The sequence below is a fragment of the Lactuca virosa genome, chromosome 7 (assembly GCF_052849685.1).
Source record: "Lactuca virosa cultivar CGN04683 chromosome 7, Lactuca_virosa_CGN04683_v6, whole genome shotgun sequence".
Lineage (NCBI taxonomy): Eukaryota > Viridiplantae > Streptophyta > Magnoliopsida > Asterales > Asteraceae > Lactuca > Lactuca virosa.
In genome coordinates, this window is record NC_136432.1 from 39,139,178 (window position 1) to 39,157,467 (window position 18,290).

At 37.3% G+C, this 18,290-nt stretch overlaps 1 long non-coding RNA gene across 1 annotated transcript; it reads right to left on the reverse strand.

Moving 5' to 3' along the window:
* Positions 1-8,073: 8,073 nt before the first annotated feature.
* On the reverse strand, positions 8,074-8,405 carry LOC145126138 (uncharacterized). Its single transcript, XR_013716350.1, has 2 exons — positions 8,350-8,405; positions 8,074-8,200 (listed from the first exon to the last, which is right to left on the reverse strand). It is a non-coding gene; the product is annotated as an uncharacterized LOC145126138 (long non-coding RNA).
* Positions 8,406-18,290: the final 9,885 nt, after the last annotated feature.

The window sequence follows — 18,290 nt, forward strand, 5'->3', positions numbered from 1 at the left end:
GCCGAGGACCGTGCAGATACTACACGACATCGAGGTGAGTTACCTTCTAGTAGCGGTGGGTCTACGGCCACAATGCCGGCCAACCAGTAGGAGCGTATGTTAGACAATTGTCTTTGTGATAATTGTATGTGTTGAATGCTACTTGATATGTTTATGTGTTAACCTCTTATGATGTTATGTGATCGTAGCAGTAGGGGGGAGATAGTCCACAAGTTACCGGCCGATAGGGCCGAAGGGGAAGTTAAGTACCCAACTATGCTAGACAGATTATGATTATGTGATAATATGTGGTAGTAGTAAGAGGTAGATAATTCCCCGATACCGGTCGAGAGGACCGAAGGGGTAGGCCAACACCCAGATATGCTAGGCAAGGTCACCGGTCGAGAGGAACGAAGGGGTAGGTTGGGCACCCAGATATGTCTGACAGTATGTATGTCACGTGATTGTATGGTATGTGGTATGATGGGGGAACTCACTAAGCTTCGTGCTTACAGTTTCAGTTTTGGTTTCAGGTACCTCTTCAGTGAAGGGGAAGGAGCCGGTGCGGTAGCGGCACATCACACACCCCCAGTATTTCCGCACTATGAGATTTCTTGGGAATGTACTCTGACGTTGTTACTATTTTATGATATGATTTTGAGACATGAGATTATGGTTTATGAAATTATATGATTCACTTATGTTTTCTTATAAATGTTTTCTAAATTGTTATATCAAAAATGAAATTTTTGGCCTTGAAATTTGGGACGTTACAACGGAGCTTGAGAAATCTACAAAGGTATTGTAAACTCTAACATTTTACAAAAAGTTTGCATTGTTGCTTAGAGAACATCATGCTACAGGGTGATATTAAGGGCATTTAAGATATTCTATACGCTCATGACTGTTCTTAACATCTATTCAGAAGAAATAGTTCTTGGTATGGGTTGAAAAAGGCATACCATTCCTATCTCGAGTCTCAACCACTGCCACCAGACACTCACCACCAGCCCACCATCCATCGCTTATAACATCCGGTTTCTCTAAGGAAAATTTTTATAAATAATTTGTGAGTTTTGGTTGACCACGACGTGGTGAAGGCTCACCACGACCTGGCCATGCTAGAATGTTCGTGGGACTTTAACGAGCCCCCACGACATGGCATTGTTAGCCACGACGTGGCGAGCGGCTAAAGCATGAAACCCTAATTTTTCGGGTATTTAAAGGAGGAGGGAGGCTAGGTTGCCCACCCTCATCCTCCATCACTCTTAAACCTCTGAGTTCGTAACCCTAATCTCCTTTGAAGCTTTTGAGCTCATTTGGGCCTTTGTGGGTGGTTTTTAGCTCCTTCTTGAAGAAGAAGTCTGCATTGGTGTATTGTTTGGAGCAAACAAACTTCTTTCCATCATCCTGTGTTGTTGCTGGAACTTTACGGGGGACACCTTTACCGACGACGTAAGGGGCTTTAGCGGTGATGTTTATCAATAGCGTCGACAGCTTCGGAGGGAATTATTGCCGCGTCATTTATTCAACATTTAGTGGCGATATGGTTAGGTATTTAGCGGTGACTTGTGTCGCCGGTATTGGTTTTGTGCGTTCCACGAATACCCCAGCCATTGGATTAGAAACACGATCGAACGGCTATCGTTTAACGGAACGTGAAAACGCGGATCCATGACATGGCCCTTAAGCGGCGACAGGACCCTTTAGCGGCGACAAATTGATATTTCGTCGGTAAAGGTACATGTCGCCGCTATTGGTGTCGCCGGTAATGACTATATTTCTTGTAGGGAGAGAAAAAAAAACATTATAGGAATGGCCTGAGTTAATTTTTGAAAATAGAGATTCAACGAGCAATTTTACGCTTAAGCTAGGGACGAATCGTGTAATTTACTCTAATAAATATTACCAAAAAAAGGAACCATTCATGTGCAAATGAAGGCGTAAAAACAACCTCATTTCACAAAGTGCATTACTCAAAAATCTTTAACCACAAAAAGAGATTGCTAAAAAACATTTTTCTATAAATCCAGTTCAAAATAACAAAGGAATATGAAAATGTCTTATTTCATTTATTTAATTCACTTATTTTTTATAATTAAATTTTATTAAAACGTTGTATTGAAAGTGAAATGTTATATTTGGGCATAATTTGAAAATAACCACCCAATTATAACAACATTGTACTTTAAAATACAATGCTTTAAGAAGAAAAAAAACAATTTATAGCATTGTCGATAATGCTATAATTAGGTTTTCTTATTGTTTATGGTTTTGGACAGCGTAATTATGGAACACATGTGGGGAAGGTATTACTTTTACCAATGATACTATATATAATATTTTATAATTAGAGTCAAAGGCAAGCCATAACAACTAACTATCATTTATATGTTAATTTTGCCATCTTTAGCAATGTACTTCCATTGGTTTTGCAATAAATCTTTAAAAAGATCGTTAATAGATATATTTTTTTTTTCATTTTTAACAATGCACTTTCGACAAAAGAATATTGTTTAAACTTCCGCTGCAACGTGCGGTCATAAAACCCTTGATTAGATCTATCAATGGTGTTGCCTCAAGGTAATGCTAATGAAGATTTTCATTTTCCTAATAGTTACATGGCAACCATATCTGTCTTCTCCTTTTGAACTTGAATCGAGCTTTTGGACAATCATTTAGATAATGTAAATACTATATCCATTGGATATAAATTGTTGATGAAATCATACATGCATGATAGGATATAATCATATTATTTTGTTTGTTAAGCTATCAATCGATGAATATCAAAATAGTTCAACTTTTCAATCTAATATATAAAAAATGTTATTGTTCCAAAAAAATAATAAAAAGATGGAACAAAAGTGAAAAATAGTTGATGAATACACATACTTTTAATCATTTTATAGTATATTTTATAAAAATCATAAATTTTATATACCTATTAGATTAAATTGTAAAAAAGAAGAGAGATTACATTAATTAAATACGTTTTTCACCATTTATCCAAAAAAAATAAGCAAGTTTTTCCTACAACAGAGGTAGGTTATAGTTTTTATTATCCTTTAACTGAGTAAACCAAAAATCCAATTAGATTACCATGACAGAAAGACTGCATACAGTTAGCGAACCTTTCGCGTCAATCACATAAGGATAAACCTTTCCTTTTATTCCTCTTCACACCACTATATACATATATCTAAATAAATTTGCCCATTACTCATACTCATCATCGACTTTATTCTGACTTTCAAACCAGTACTTGTGCTTAATTCCATCGATCTCAACTCTTAACATCAATGGACGTCGAGCAAGAAATCATCCCATATTCATGTAACGGAGGTAAGCAAGTTGCCCTGGATTTTGCTGATCAGCTTCCCTCCGGATATCGATTCTGTCCCACGGATTCAGAGCTCATTGTAGACTGCCTGAACGCCAAGATTGAATCAAGAGAGCCCCCCAAGTGCCGGTTACACGAGGTCAATATTTACAACCACAGGCCTGAAGAACTCGCAGGTTAGTAATCAACTAATTAATTGAAGAGACATTCATGATTCATCTTGAATGATGGTTTCTTTCCTGAGTTAATTAGCTCTGATTGTAAATAACTAACACTATTGTTTAGTACGTAAAGATACATTTATGCATGCATGATGGTTTCTTTATTAATTATTTGTTTGATGTTAATTGAACTCTTGTGTTTTAATTGGCTGATTGCAGAACATTATCGGTCCCATGAGAACAAGTGGTATTTTCTGACTTCTCGGGATCGAAAGTACCCAAAAGGAAATCGACCTGATAGAGCAGTACTCGGAAAACTTGGGACCTGGAGGACTACTCAAAAACATAAGCCGGTGTATGATGCCACGTCTGGACAAATGGTTGGCCACAAGGGAAGTCTTGCGTATTTTGAGAATGACATCAAAACTATGTGGCTAATGCATGAATATACAATCAATGGACCCAATCTTCCTTTTGAAAACGGAGACAAGGTATGTAGAAATTAATTGTAAGAAATTCTGTTGCTTATTATTATATAAATTATAAGTAAGATTGCTATAATCCTCCATATGATTGTATGCTTAAGTAATATCTGGTCTTCTTGTAGTTGAACGAATGGGTGCTGTGCAAGATTTACAAGAAGGTGCAAACTCGTAAAAGACGTCGAGGTAAGGAGGCGATGGAAGAACCCATATCTTTGCCCAAGAGACGACGAGTATCAGAAAACAAGGAAATCAATTTTTCAAATGATCACCACCCCGAACAAGTTGACGTTCAAGAAACTAATCATTATTCGGATACCTGCTGTGTTCAGATGGTGGCACCTGTCCACGAGTTTGATATGAGAGGACAGCTAACACCTCCTCCGATGGGGTCGACTGGTCACACATGGGTTAACAATGGCGACATCAGAATGAACTCCATCCCCTATCCCGTTCCAATGCAACAGCAACCGACGACTAGTACTGTTCAAGGTCGTAGTTGTCTAATACAAGCACCACCACCATGCTATCAGAATCAGTTTACTTCCAACGCAAGCAACGGTTGTCAAAGTTCATATAGTACTGCTTCAATTTCTGTTTCTATTGAACCACCTGCCTCCTCCGCACAACCACATGATGACGATAGTGCCTACACAAGGAATACTACTGACCATGGTTTGAATTCCATACAACCAGTGCAAAACAGAGAGACATGTTATGATCAGACGAATATGGTTTCATCGAGTACTGCCTGCAACGGTTTTATGTTTTCAAATGGTGTTTCGAATTCTTCTTCTATGCAACCACTATGTGATAACAGTGGCTGCACAGTACCGGTCTTGGTTCAAAATTCTAATGAAGATGTGCCAACCCTACTCGACGTGCAAAATGCTTGGGATCAAGGTGATGCTGCTGACAGTTTTCAATTTCCTGATGATGGTTACGAGGCAATGATAAGTGCCCATGTTGAAGGTGGATGGAGCTTGGAAAGTCTGGAAAGGTTTTTAAATCAATCCAAGGTGGTGCCTCAAGATGATGCTTCTGAAGATTTTCATTTTCCTGATGAGGCAACGATATCCGCCCCCAGTAGAAGGTGAATGGAGCTTGGAAAGTCTGCAAAGGTATTTAAATCAATCAATGGTGGTGCCTCTAGGCGATGCTTCTGAAGATTTTCATTTTCCTGATAGTGATAGTGATAGTGATAGTTACAAGGCAACCATATCCGCTCCTGTTGAACTTGAATGGGACTTGGAGATTCTGGAGAGTCACTTAGATAATGTAAATACTACTCCGTCTTAGATCGATTGTAGATGAAATCATACATGTATGATAGGATATAATCATGTTTTTTTGTTCGTTAACCTGTAAATACAAAATGTTGGATTAATATCATAATACTTTAACTTTTTAATCTTATATATATATATATATATATATATATATATATATATATATATATATATATATATATATATATTAGTTTATAATACATACATAATACATAATAGGAAACCAAAGGTTTTTAAGACCAAAGTCTTAAAAATAAAGAGGTTGATTTTGATCCATTAGATTTATTTTAATGGTTGTGATTAAAAATTGATGGTGATCCTTGTGAAGTAATATTGACCAATCAAGAACACATATATGACACTATATATACATAACACTTTTTAAAACCCTAATAATCATAGGATGTAAACTTTCTATAAAATTAACCCCCACCTATTCTACTTCAATGCAAAAACACATTCATCCTCCTCCTCAAAAAAAACAAACGGTGGCCATTCCTTTCCGCCTTCTCTACCATCGCAACAAAGCACAAACCCAAAATCAATTCCACATTGCCAACTCTCGCTATTGCCGCCACCAGTGAGCCACCTCGGTGCACCACCTGCGAGAGACCCCAATGCGCCCCATGCGAACCACCTTCACCGCGACCACCCTTGTTGATGGCGTAGCTGTTGAACACCACCACTTATTATCGGCTTTTGAAACCCAAGATCGATTCTCTACGACACCTGTAAACACTAGTACAGAAAGCATTTGTTGATGCGGTTAAAATGATTAATTGATTCGGATATTGAACCGCACCAAAAAATATCGCATCAAGAAATACCCTTATTTAATGGTGCGGTTCCAAAACCGCACCAAAAAATAGCCAAAACCGCCTCAAAAAATAGCTAGCTAAAACCGCACCAATTAACAGGTTCGCCATTGATGCACACCATGCTACTTATGAAGCTTCATTTTCTTGTATTTAGGTATGTTTGGTGAGTGTTTTTCAATCAAATGTTTAATCGTAATTTCTTTTTCTCCAAAAGGGGTGGTTTCAATCTCTGCATTTTCTTTTTCTCTACCAATTAAAAATCGGTTCTAGGGAAATCACATTTCATCGATGTTGTTTTCAATTTCTTTTTCAACATCTTAAAAATCACTCTGCAAAAACTAGCTCCATACCCGTTGATTGAAAGTCACTGAAGCAAACATCATAAGTCTTTGAATCATTTTTAGTGATATATCACGGAGGAAGAGGCATCTGCAGAGATTCAGAACAAGAAAACATCGTTAAAACTTAAAATAGGACATCCATTTACAATTAATAAGAGAAAAATGGAGGCACACATGTCGTTAATGAAAAAAAGATAAATAGTGGACATACCTCACATGTGTTTTCAAGCATGGGATCGACAAAACAATAATTATGAGAAGATGTTGCATCTCCAACTTTATATAAAAGAGGGAAGATTGAATTAAAATTTTGAAAAACATGAAATTTTGAACGAAATTTGGAGGGATCTAGCACGAAATGAAAAATTCGAATGAAATTTTTAGAGGAAAAATTAATGGTGCGGTTCAATATTTTTTTAGTGCGAATTCTTTTTTGGTGCGGTTCATTGTTTTTTAGTTCGAATTTTTTTTGGTGCAGTTGTAATTATTTTTTGAGGCGGTTTCCACATGATTTTTTGGTGCGGTTTCGGGAAACCGCATCAGAAAATACTTTGTTTCGATTTTTATGATTTTGAATCTTACGTAATATTTTACCTCTAATAATATGTATTTGCAATTAATAAATAGTAATATATTTAAAGAATTTCAATATAAAAGGGAAAACAATTTTAAATTCAAAAAAATAATTATATAAAGGTGTTGTAACCAGTGGCCGATGTAGTGTAGAAAAGTGGGGTACATGGCTCCCACTTGAAAATAGGACCCATCTTATATATTAGGAAAAAAAAATTATTCTTTTAAATTTGTGCAGATGCCCCTCTCTTGGCATCCTCTTGATCATCTTCACTTATTTAAACGAATACTGTAATGGATATATTTTTACCCAATTTCAGTTTGTAACATTAGATTTTTTTCATTTCTTTTGAAAACTCCATCAAAAATTTCATCTATTTTTATAACTCATAAGAAACCACGTCAATTTGTTGCTTTCTTCCTACCGCCACCATTGCCGGAGGAATGCTACAGTTGCCGCCTGAGAGATATCCGACCAACGTCGCCGGAAGGGACTATTGTTAGTTATAGGGTGGAACCCAGTTGATATTTATCCTGGATCCGCCACCGGCTGTAACATATATTAAGAGAATAACTTATGGTCTTTTTTAACATACTTATTTAAAGGATAAACGTAAATATATTTTTATAATATAACAAAACAAAATATCATATATCATATATCATATAAGGTAACAGTGTTAACTTCGGTAAAATAATACATTTTCAGACTTCAACTTTTAATTTATTTAGAGTATAGCTGTAAATTATGATTTTGATATACGAATAACACTTATGAAAATACACCTTCAATATTTTGACAACCAATAAATGACTTTGCTTTTTACGAGTTCTTGGCGGTCGAAATTACAAAGGGGGACAGTTATTCCCTGACAACTTTTACTTTTTTTCAACCAATGCATGTTCCGAAAATTTTATGTTCTCAATAGGAGTGTTTGACTTTTAAGATTTCAGCTTTTTCAGTAAAATCAAAGTATTGGAATATGTATTTCCGTTAATCCAAGAAAAATCACTTTACAAACCACCAACTATTAACATTAATACAACAATAAACATATTATAATTACATCTTATATAAACTAATCAGTAAAAATAAAGTGATTATCATTAATAAAAAAATAACAAATTTCTTATGTCCACCAACCACCACCTTCACAACCTCCGGTATATCACCACCACCGCTAAAAACCACCGGAAATCGCATGAAACATCCGCTGGCCACCATTAACCACCATCAGATAGTGAGATATAGAGAGAAAATCGAAAGAGAAAAAAAGAGAAGGAGCAAGTCATTGAACCGCTGGTATCACCGACGGATTAAGAACGAGAAAAAGAGAAGTTAAAAAAAAAAAGAAAAAAAAACCTCGCCGGAAATCTCTTGAAGACGACGGGAATCTGCTCTCTCTCATTGGACGGCTGCATTTTTGCTAGGGCAGAAATAGAAGTAAGAGTTTTTATACTCTACAATTTTACATTTAAAGCCCACCTATTTTGAAGATATTTTAAAATATACCCTTTAACTTTATAAAAGTATTAAAAAAATGTATAGGACGAATAGTTTTAATTAGTAGTAAAACAACATATATTAGGTTACTGTATGTATATGTTATTTGATTTTAGAGTTAAGATATTAAATCATCTATTTAATAAATGAAATAAATAATATTTTAGTAAAATAATATTACATTGACGATAATATATTTTGTAGTAAGCTCGTACAAATGAGTTGTATATATTATTATGTATATATTTTGTAAGCTTAATATAAAAGATTGTGTTAGAATTGAAATAAAAATAATATCTTAAAAAAAATTATTAATAATAATTATGTAATCATAATTTAATTAGTAATGATTAGTAAAGAAAAGTAAAATGATTAGTAAAAACAATGATTGAAAAAATAATTAGAGGGTAGAGATAAGTGATAAAGGGATAGGAATAAATGAAGTCAATTACAAATCGATAATACAAACAAGAGGAATGCTAAAAGTAAATGACGTAACAATTTTTAGTTTTTGACTATTCAATATTCCTCACAAAAATCAATCAACACTATATTTTCTATCATATATCGGTAAATTTAAATAAATTTAAAAACAATTATGCTAAAAGTATAAGAAGAATAAAATGATAAAAGAACAAAATTTAAATAAATATGAACACTCTTATAAGTAAGTAACATGTAACACAAAATTACGTTTAATATTGGAATATGTCTCGAAACACAAATATTGTTATCGAACAGGGGTTTTTTTTTTTTGGAAAAGGCAAATTCATTAAAAAGCCCAAATTAGCCGGAAAAGACAGAAGGAACACGTTTGATAATAAAGTTCAAGTTTTAAATTAAATTAACATTCACCGATTAATCATTCAAAAGGGCTTGGATTGTCCAAATGTATCAATTTTCCCTTTAATTTTCCTTAGGCCGGTAGGTGTGGCCAACGCCCACACCGGCATTTTTGAGAAAAAGAAGAAAAATTGAAAGTAGTGGTGCTAACGATGTTTGCGCGTTATAATGCCCAAAAACACCTCAGTGAGCATTGTCAATACCAAGCAGTCTTAATGTTTGTTTTAATGATAGAGTTTTTTTTTTCTTAACAACAAATTTAATCTAATCGTAAAACATTCCTAAATCAGACGAGACTTGAACCTTTGATCACAAGGAACGAGTGATTTCGATTTTACAGTAAACTAAGATAATTGGCAAAAATAAACTATTAAACGGCCAGAATTTGTCGTCCGCTGAATCGCGCGGGTACCCCACTACTATATATATATATATATATATATATATATATATATATATATATATATATATATATATATATATAATTAAATAAGTATTTTTCCTATATATTATTTCTATTATTATATATTAACTAAAGGATTTAAAACTGAATAAAAGTCCAAGTCGCTAAAGTATGGAAAATGATAATTAAAATGAAATAGCTAAGATCAAAGTAGGATGTCAATCTAAAACATGTCGTGACAAAAATACACGACCCAGAAGGAAACTAGGACAAAATTAAAATTTGAATTCACATTTGTGTCGTGGTTGTGTCTAGTGTAAAAAAACACGACGTCATTTCATGCACTGTTTGTGTTCAAAATTTGACATAATTTAGTATCGTTTGTTGTGCTTTTTGTTTTTTGTCATGTTTTTCGTGTTGTATATAATCAAGTATGAATTTAAAAAAAAAACTAATAATTGTATTATGGTATCTTTGTCGTGTTGTGTTTGGGATATCGTGTTTTAATCGATCCATTTTTGTATTAATAAACATAAACATGACACCATATCATGTTGTTTTCGTGTTATATAATATTTGCGATTAATTCATTTGTATCTCCTGCTTCGTTCATTTTTTCTACCTTTCATTGGACTTTAACACCAGAATTGGAACCCATGTGTTATAGTTCTCCCTCATTTAAACTGGATTTCGTCATTGAAATGCTAAATTACAAAAGATAACCCTTGCACTATCCTTTATGATTTTTCCAATCACCCATAGTTCGACGTATTAATCAAATGGGGTTCCCGAGGCCACTCGAAACCTAGATAATGTCGTCATTTTAAACTGAACAATCTGAACTTACACATCTTACAACCATTATTTTTCTCATCGCCGACGGTTAACTCAAACTCCTTGCAAAACCACTCAAAATCGGGAATTTCTAAAATAAAACCACCAACCAACCCAAAAACTTCAGAAGACCGAAAATCTGTCGGTCTGAAACCTCAGAAAACTTACTTTAAGACTGGCGATAACCTTCTTGATATACCCATTCCCCAGTCCCTTTGACTAGGAACACAGTGATAGCACGCTAAAGTGAGTACTCGAACCTTCCGACCATAACAACTCAACAAATCCTAAATTTGGAAAATCATGCCCAAAAGGACATTCTATGGATTGAAACAAGCACCTCGCAGATGTTTACATGAGTCAGCCAGAGGATTTTGTCAGTACAGAGTACCCTAATAAGGTGTGTAAGCTTGAGAAATCCATCTATGGATTGAAACAAGCACCTCGCAGATGGAATCTTTGCTTCGATGAGAAAGTCAAAGAGATTGGCTTTTCGAGGAGAGATGATGAGTCCTGTGTATATGTTAGGGCTAGTGGGAGTATAGTTAGTTTTTTGGTGTTGTATGTGGATGACATACTACTCATAGGAAATGACATCCCAACCTTGCAGGAGGTTAAGTCCTGTCTTGGGAAGTGTTTCGCTATGAAGGACCTAGGAAAAGCTACCAATATTCTAGGGATAAGGATACTAAGAGACATGGGTAAAAGACTAATTGGACTTAGTCAGAGTACCTACTTGGATAAAGTGTTGAAGAGGTTCAACAAGGAGAATTCTAAGAAAGGGGAGTTACCGATCCAGCACAATGCCAGACTGAGTAAAACTCAGAGTCCGAGTACAGAGACTGAGACAGTTGAGATGAGTCGATTACCATATGCTTCCGCTGTTGGCTCGATCATGTATGCTATGACTTGTACTCATCCTGATGTGGCCTTTGCTTTGAGCATGGTCAGTAGATATCAGGGAAACCCTGGCAAGGCTCACTGGACTGCGGTAAAGAATATTCTCAAGTACCTACGGAAGACTAAGGACTGGATTCTTACCCTCGGTGGGAGTGATGACTTGAGAGTAGTAGGGTATAGCGATGCTAGTTTTCAGACTGATATGGATAACTTCCGCTCTCAGTCAGGCTGGGTCTTTACCCTAAATGGAGGAGCAATTATTTGGAAAAGTTTCAAGCAGGAGACAATAGTTGATTCTACTTGTGAATCAGAGTACATAGCAGCAAGTGAAGCGGCAAAGGAGGTGATATGGCTGAAGAACTTCATTGGAGACCTTGGAGTTGTACCAGCTATACAGGAGCCTATGGAGATTTTCGGTGACAACAATAGTGTGGTTGCCTTAGCCAAGGAACCAAGAGATCATGGTAGATCCAGACACATTGACAGAAAATATCACTTCATAATACACAATATAAAAGAAGGACTCCTCATGGAAAAGAGGGTATCGTCAGAAGAGAAACCTACAGATCCCCTCACCAAGGGACTGACTAGGGTTAGACATTTGCAGCATGCGAGGAGCATCGGGCTAAGAGACGATATTAGTTTTAATGATTAGATAGCTATTTCTGAAACTTGTAAAATGTAATTGACATTTGATGATTAAATAAAAGTTGTTGTTTATTTATAAGGAAAGTGTTACTATCTTATGTTAATCATTTACTATTATTTCAATTTGCATGTTTTGACTTCCAGAATAATTATTTTATTCAAAACTCTTCACAGTCGGTCATACGTTGGAAGTAGGTATTGAATTAAGACTGTCATGAATTTGGCTTGTATGATTTGTCTAAGGCGCATTAGACATGGAAATGGTTGCTACAACATTCATGAGTACTCATAAGGTCTGACTATTGGATTAAACCCACGCTCACTTGTATCACTTCATGGAATTTATCTCGAGTGATCGTGAGACGGTAATATCATATATATATATATATCTTCAAACATAGAGATGTGAGTTGTTGACTATGAGTTGGTTGTTCATTGATTGTACGAAAACGCATCAGTAACTTGATGTCATAAAACGTGCTTTTGTGCATAATTCAACTCGTAGTTAGTACAAGCATACGAGTCGAAGTTTATCTGTTCCTTTTAGCAATAGAAGCGATATCTGGGCGCGCGATGATTTGGTTTTGACTTATGTGTCGGGCCCGGTCAGTACCTGATTGATGTATTCAATTTAGTTATATGTCAAACAAATCAGAGATCGAGAAACAACTGTTGGACAATAAGTATGACATTGTTCCATGTATTTGTCTGGCTGATATCTTGAGAACAGAGGATTATATGATCACTTATCTAAAATGGAACTTTATAGTTCAATAGAGTTTTAAAGAGCTACGATTGTTGGTTGGTTCCTGAAGTTAACTTGCAACTATAGTTATCAGACTTATCCAAGTGGGAGACTGTTGGATAAGGTGTCTAAGTCCGTAACTATATTTGGTAAGAACTTGACTCGACCCGGCATGGTCCATTTGGGTTGCACTTCACCTAACAATTTGTATGGATATACTTTTGAGAATAATATGTTCATGATCTATTAATATATTATAAGTTATAATATATTAATATGAAATCATATTATTTAATTAGTGTTGATCAAGAATTGATTTTCGAATTAATTTAAAGATCAAAAGAGGCTAATTAAATATGGACTCTTACATATATATGGATTGGGCTAAGATTTATTTAGGATGGGCTAAGAGTATATGGAAGTCCATGGATTGTCCATGGAGCTTTTAACCCATGGATCCTAGGTAAATGAAGAGTCATGGGTATTAGGGTGTAACCCTAATCGTCCATACTATATATAGAGGTCCTTGGTTCTAGAATTGGCACTAGTGTGTGTGAGAAACAAGGGTGGGCCGATTTTAGCAAGCATCATATTCTCTCAAGTAGTTCCAAGTTGTTTTGGGTGATTTGTGACACCACTTGAGGCATCCACACTATTAGTGCTAGGCTCTAAAACTCCAAGCAATCATCCACAAAAGAAAGGTATGTTATTCTACTTAAAGTTTTGTATTACAAGTACCCCATAACATGCTAGTTAGGTTGTAAACCTTGGAAATCAAATTTGCATGTATCATACAGAAAACATAGATCCAAGGTTTCTAGGGTTGCATGTACACCATAGGAGTGTTACAATGCTCAAAACCCTTCACAAACAAGAGTCCACAAGTGTAGAAACTCAAGATGGAAATTTTGATAAATAATCATGACTTTTCAAACCAACCAACATACTTCCAAACACTCGACTCAAAACCTGTCGGACACTTAGCCACCAATAGCTCTTCCAACAGGCTTTAAACACTCAAATTGTGACAAGAAGTACCTCCCAATCAGATTCCTCACTTCATCCAGTTGAATGCTCAAATTTTCTCGCAACACTTAGTTGGAGCGTTGTTTGGTTTTATCCCTGGTTCAAAATGACTACAGAACATCAAACCACTAACATAATCACCCTCATAAACCACCGAAACAAGGTTCCAAATAATAAAAAATATGATCAGACCTCCGACAATAACCAATTACTCATTGAGACTCCCAACCCGAAGGAAAATTTCATAATACCCAAATAATAATTTTGATTGAAACTCGTTCGGGTCGACCCAATCTACCATTCAGGTTGACACGGCGTCCCAAACTAAACCTTACACAAACCCAAAGCCTCACATCAAAAATTATTAACGAAGCACCACAATGACATCTGATATTCTGTTACCTAATGCCGAAAAACCCTCATCTAGCTGTAGAAGTCTAAGATAATCATAAAAATCCACCGATATATGATGGGTCAAACAAACACAATCCAAAAAACTTATATATATTATTCCTGCATAATCGATTCCCAACTGCATCACTACATACCCCTATGGTTATAATCTACTTTGAAGGCTCTCCTCAAACACCCTCTTACCCATACATAATGACGATACCTGACAAACTGTTTTCGTTGAAAGTGCACATACTTTACTATGAAACTAATAAACAATTTCCAGTCCTTGACAATAGACAAATGATCTTTTCTAGGAGCTAACCAAGATCTCTAAATCCAACACAAAACCTGAGTAGCCCAACTGCTTTCTCATGAAAATACATTGGGCTTCCGTGGGGAACTACTTTCCATAGTGAGTCAGCTCCAAGGAAAACTAATGATTTTCTGAAGACATAAACCTATTGGACTACCTGTTCTGCACCCCTAATCCCCTAATCTAGCTATCTCTTAAATTATTCCTCACGTGAGAAGGAAATTCGAGATTTCCTTGAGAAACATAACAAGAAAAATTCATAGTCGAGAGCACTTCAACGATAAACTGGTTTCCCTTCCTTCTTGCAACAATAAACCTGAACCTATAACCCTGAATACTCGAACCACCGATTCTTCTAACCCATGACGTTGAAACTGAAATTTGACATGTCCTTTGAACCTCTAATCAGAATACTTAGTTCTTACTCATTTAGGGTTCGAACTACTACCGACCGTCATCCACAACCATCAAGATGATGCTACTAAAGATTTTCATTTTTCTGATGGTTACGAGGCAACAATATCCGCCCTTGTAAAAGGTGAACGGATGTAACACTCGGTTCCTGGTACGTATTTAATTCCAAGTATTATTGTATTTTACCCTGGGACTCGACGAGTTGAAGGCCTAAGTCGTCGAGTCAACTCGGCTTTGTGCGCGGATTTTAAGTGACCTACTCGACGAGTCGGGAGACCGACTCGGCGAGTAGGAGCTGTCTAAGTGAAACCCTAAATTTGAGGGTTTGCATCCTATTTAAACAACTTATCTCCTCCCATATCATCCTCCATCGTCCCTCACACTTCCAGAAGACCTTAAACTGAAACCCTAGTCTTGTTTGAGTGCTCTTAATCCATTTTTGTGAATTCTTTGGTGATTGTGAAGCTTGAGAAGAACGACGGAGCTTAGGAGTTTCAGTTGAAGCTAGAAGATCCAGAGATTGTGTTTCATCTCCAGCTCATTTAAGGTAAAAAGCTTCAATCTTGACTTTCCATGTGTTTAATCATCTTTAGGGCTTGGGTTTGGTATCTTTAGGGCATTTCTAAGACATTTTCGCGTTGTGGGGTGTAATGTTAAGTTATGGCTTTAGATCTTGGACTTTGGAAGGTCTCATGGCATAAAGGTGCCAACTCTATGGCCATGAGAGCCCCATGCATCTTGTAGGTTTCATTTTTGGTCCTTTTGAGCTTAAAGACCCATGCATGGACGTAAAGTTCGTGACTTTACGTGTGATATCGACCTTAAGAGGTCAGATCTACCCTTTGGATGAGATGGGCTCAACAGAAATCGAGTTTATGGACATGGACTTACTGGACACGACGAGTTGTTCTTGGGACTCGGCGAGTCGGGAGATGGTTCCCCGACCTTTGCTGTTTTGAGGAGTCTGGTTGAGTCTAGAAAGGACTCAACAAATATGGAAGTGATTATAAGACATGGAAATCATAGGACTCGGCGAGTGCATGAACAGACTCGGCGAGTCCAAGGCAATCTCCCAACCCATGAAAATGGACTCGACGAGTTGTTCATACAACTCGGCGAGTCATAGACTGAACACATTCGTATGAGGGAGATGAACTTAACCAGTTCAAAGGGAACTCGGCGAGTCGATTGAAGATGGTCCCAATGTTATGGTTGAAGAAGGACCCATCGAGTTGTTGCTAGACTCGACGAGTAGAGTCGGGGGTTGTATCATTTTGAAAGGATAGAGACTCGACGAGTTGGTAGACCAACTCGGCGAGTCAAGTCAAGTCCAGGGTTTGAGGTACCTCTTCAGCGAAGGGGAAGGAGTCGGCGCGATAGCGACACATCACACACGCGCAGTATTTCCGTACTATGAGATTTCTTGGGAATGTACTGTGACGTTGTTACTATTTTATGATATGATTTTGAGACATGAGATTATGGTTTATGAAATTATATGATTCACTTATGTTTTCTTATAAATGTTTTCTAAATTGTTATATCAAAAATGGAATTTTTGGCCTTGAATTTTGGGACGTTACAAATTGGTATCAGAGCCTTGGTTTGAGGGATTCAGACACACCTTCGGGGGTGTCTGGACTCAAATCGAGGGTTTGAAAGATTTTTCACAAGAAAATATTTTTTTTTTCCAAAATTTAAAATAAAAAGGAGTTTGAAAAGAGAAAAGAACTTTGAAAAAGAACAAGATGTGTGATGTGCGCGACCGGCCGATCTCAAGTAAGTTTTCCCCAAGATACCCATACATGTTATGTTACGATATGATTATGAGAACTGCATGCTAGATTAGGGCTAAGGATCTAGGAAGGATGACTTATATGCCTACTATATATGTATGAGAACTGCATGCTAGATTAGGGCTAAAGGATCTAGGAAGATGTCTTATGTGCCTGTTATATGTGCTTATTGGATTATATGTTAGAGCTGATTAGTCAATAGTGTGATGGCCTGAATAGGATATGTTTGGTATGGTTACTCAATGCTCGAATGCTGCTAGCTTCGTGCTTTTAGGAGTTCTAGTTATTTTTAGCTAACTAGTCAACGAATACGTTAAGTTACATATTGCGAGGACTACATAATTTCAGAAGGCTAGGTCTAGCCCTATTATGCAGCTCTTGTTTGAGTCTAACCGTTATAGGGTAGGACCTCTCATTCGAAGAATTATCTCGTCTTAGTAATATGTAATGGTATTCGCGAGCTAGTTAGGTAAAGGTAGCAGGAATTCCTAATGCAGCTGATGGCGGAGGGTAGGCCGGAGAGTTACCCTAGGGTAAGCCTAGGATGGGATTAGCAAAGAGAGCAGCAGTAGTAGAAGGGACTTGGTGAAGTCGAAGAAATCCTTGAGGAAAGTACGGATAGATGTGGAAGGTAGTATGGGCCCGTACTACTGAAAGCAGAGGATCCGTACTCGATTCAAGGAGGGCTAAGATAGAATCAGGGAACTGTAGAGTGTAAGAGACTTCCCAAAAGTTATGTATGATTCTGACGATTATGTGTTCTGTTTCAGAATGGTGATGATCACATGTCATGGAGGGGGAGGTTCAGGATCAGGATCCGGTTCAGGATCAGGTTCGGGTGCAGGTTCCAAGCCAGTGGATGAGGGACTACGCGAGTTCATCGCGTCCGAGATCACGAGAGGCATACTTGAGTCGACCTCGGTGATTTTCGGGTCGATCAAGGAAGGGATCATAGAGCTGATGGAGGATCGCCTCAGGGCGTTCAGGAGCGACATGGCATTCAGCCAGTCAGGATCAAGCACACCGTCCTTCAAGGACTTCAGGGGCAGTGGTGCGCCGGATTTCCATGGGGTGAAGGACCCCATTGCTGCCAGACGATGGATTGCAGACATGGACTCTGCACAGCTGACGAGTTTCTGCCCTGAGGGGTCGAAGGTCCGATATGCTGCGGGATGTTTGAGGGACAGAGCTAGAGACTGGTGGGAGTCAGTTGGTGATTCCTTGGGAGCCTCAGCCATTGAGGCTATGACCAGGTCGGACTTTGTGACCAGGTTTAGGGCGGAGTTTGCGCCGACTGTGGAGCTTCAGCAGCTGGCTAGGGAGTTTCTCGACGTGAGGCAGACGACTGAGTCAGTGGCGGAGATCACCTCCAAATTCCGGGAGAGGGCATTGTTGGTGCCCCAGTATGCGGGGAACGAGGAGATGTGGAGGACCCGCTACCATGACATGTTGAGAGCTGACATCAGGGAGCATGTCAGCTTC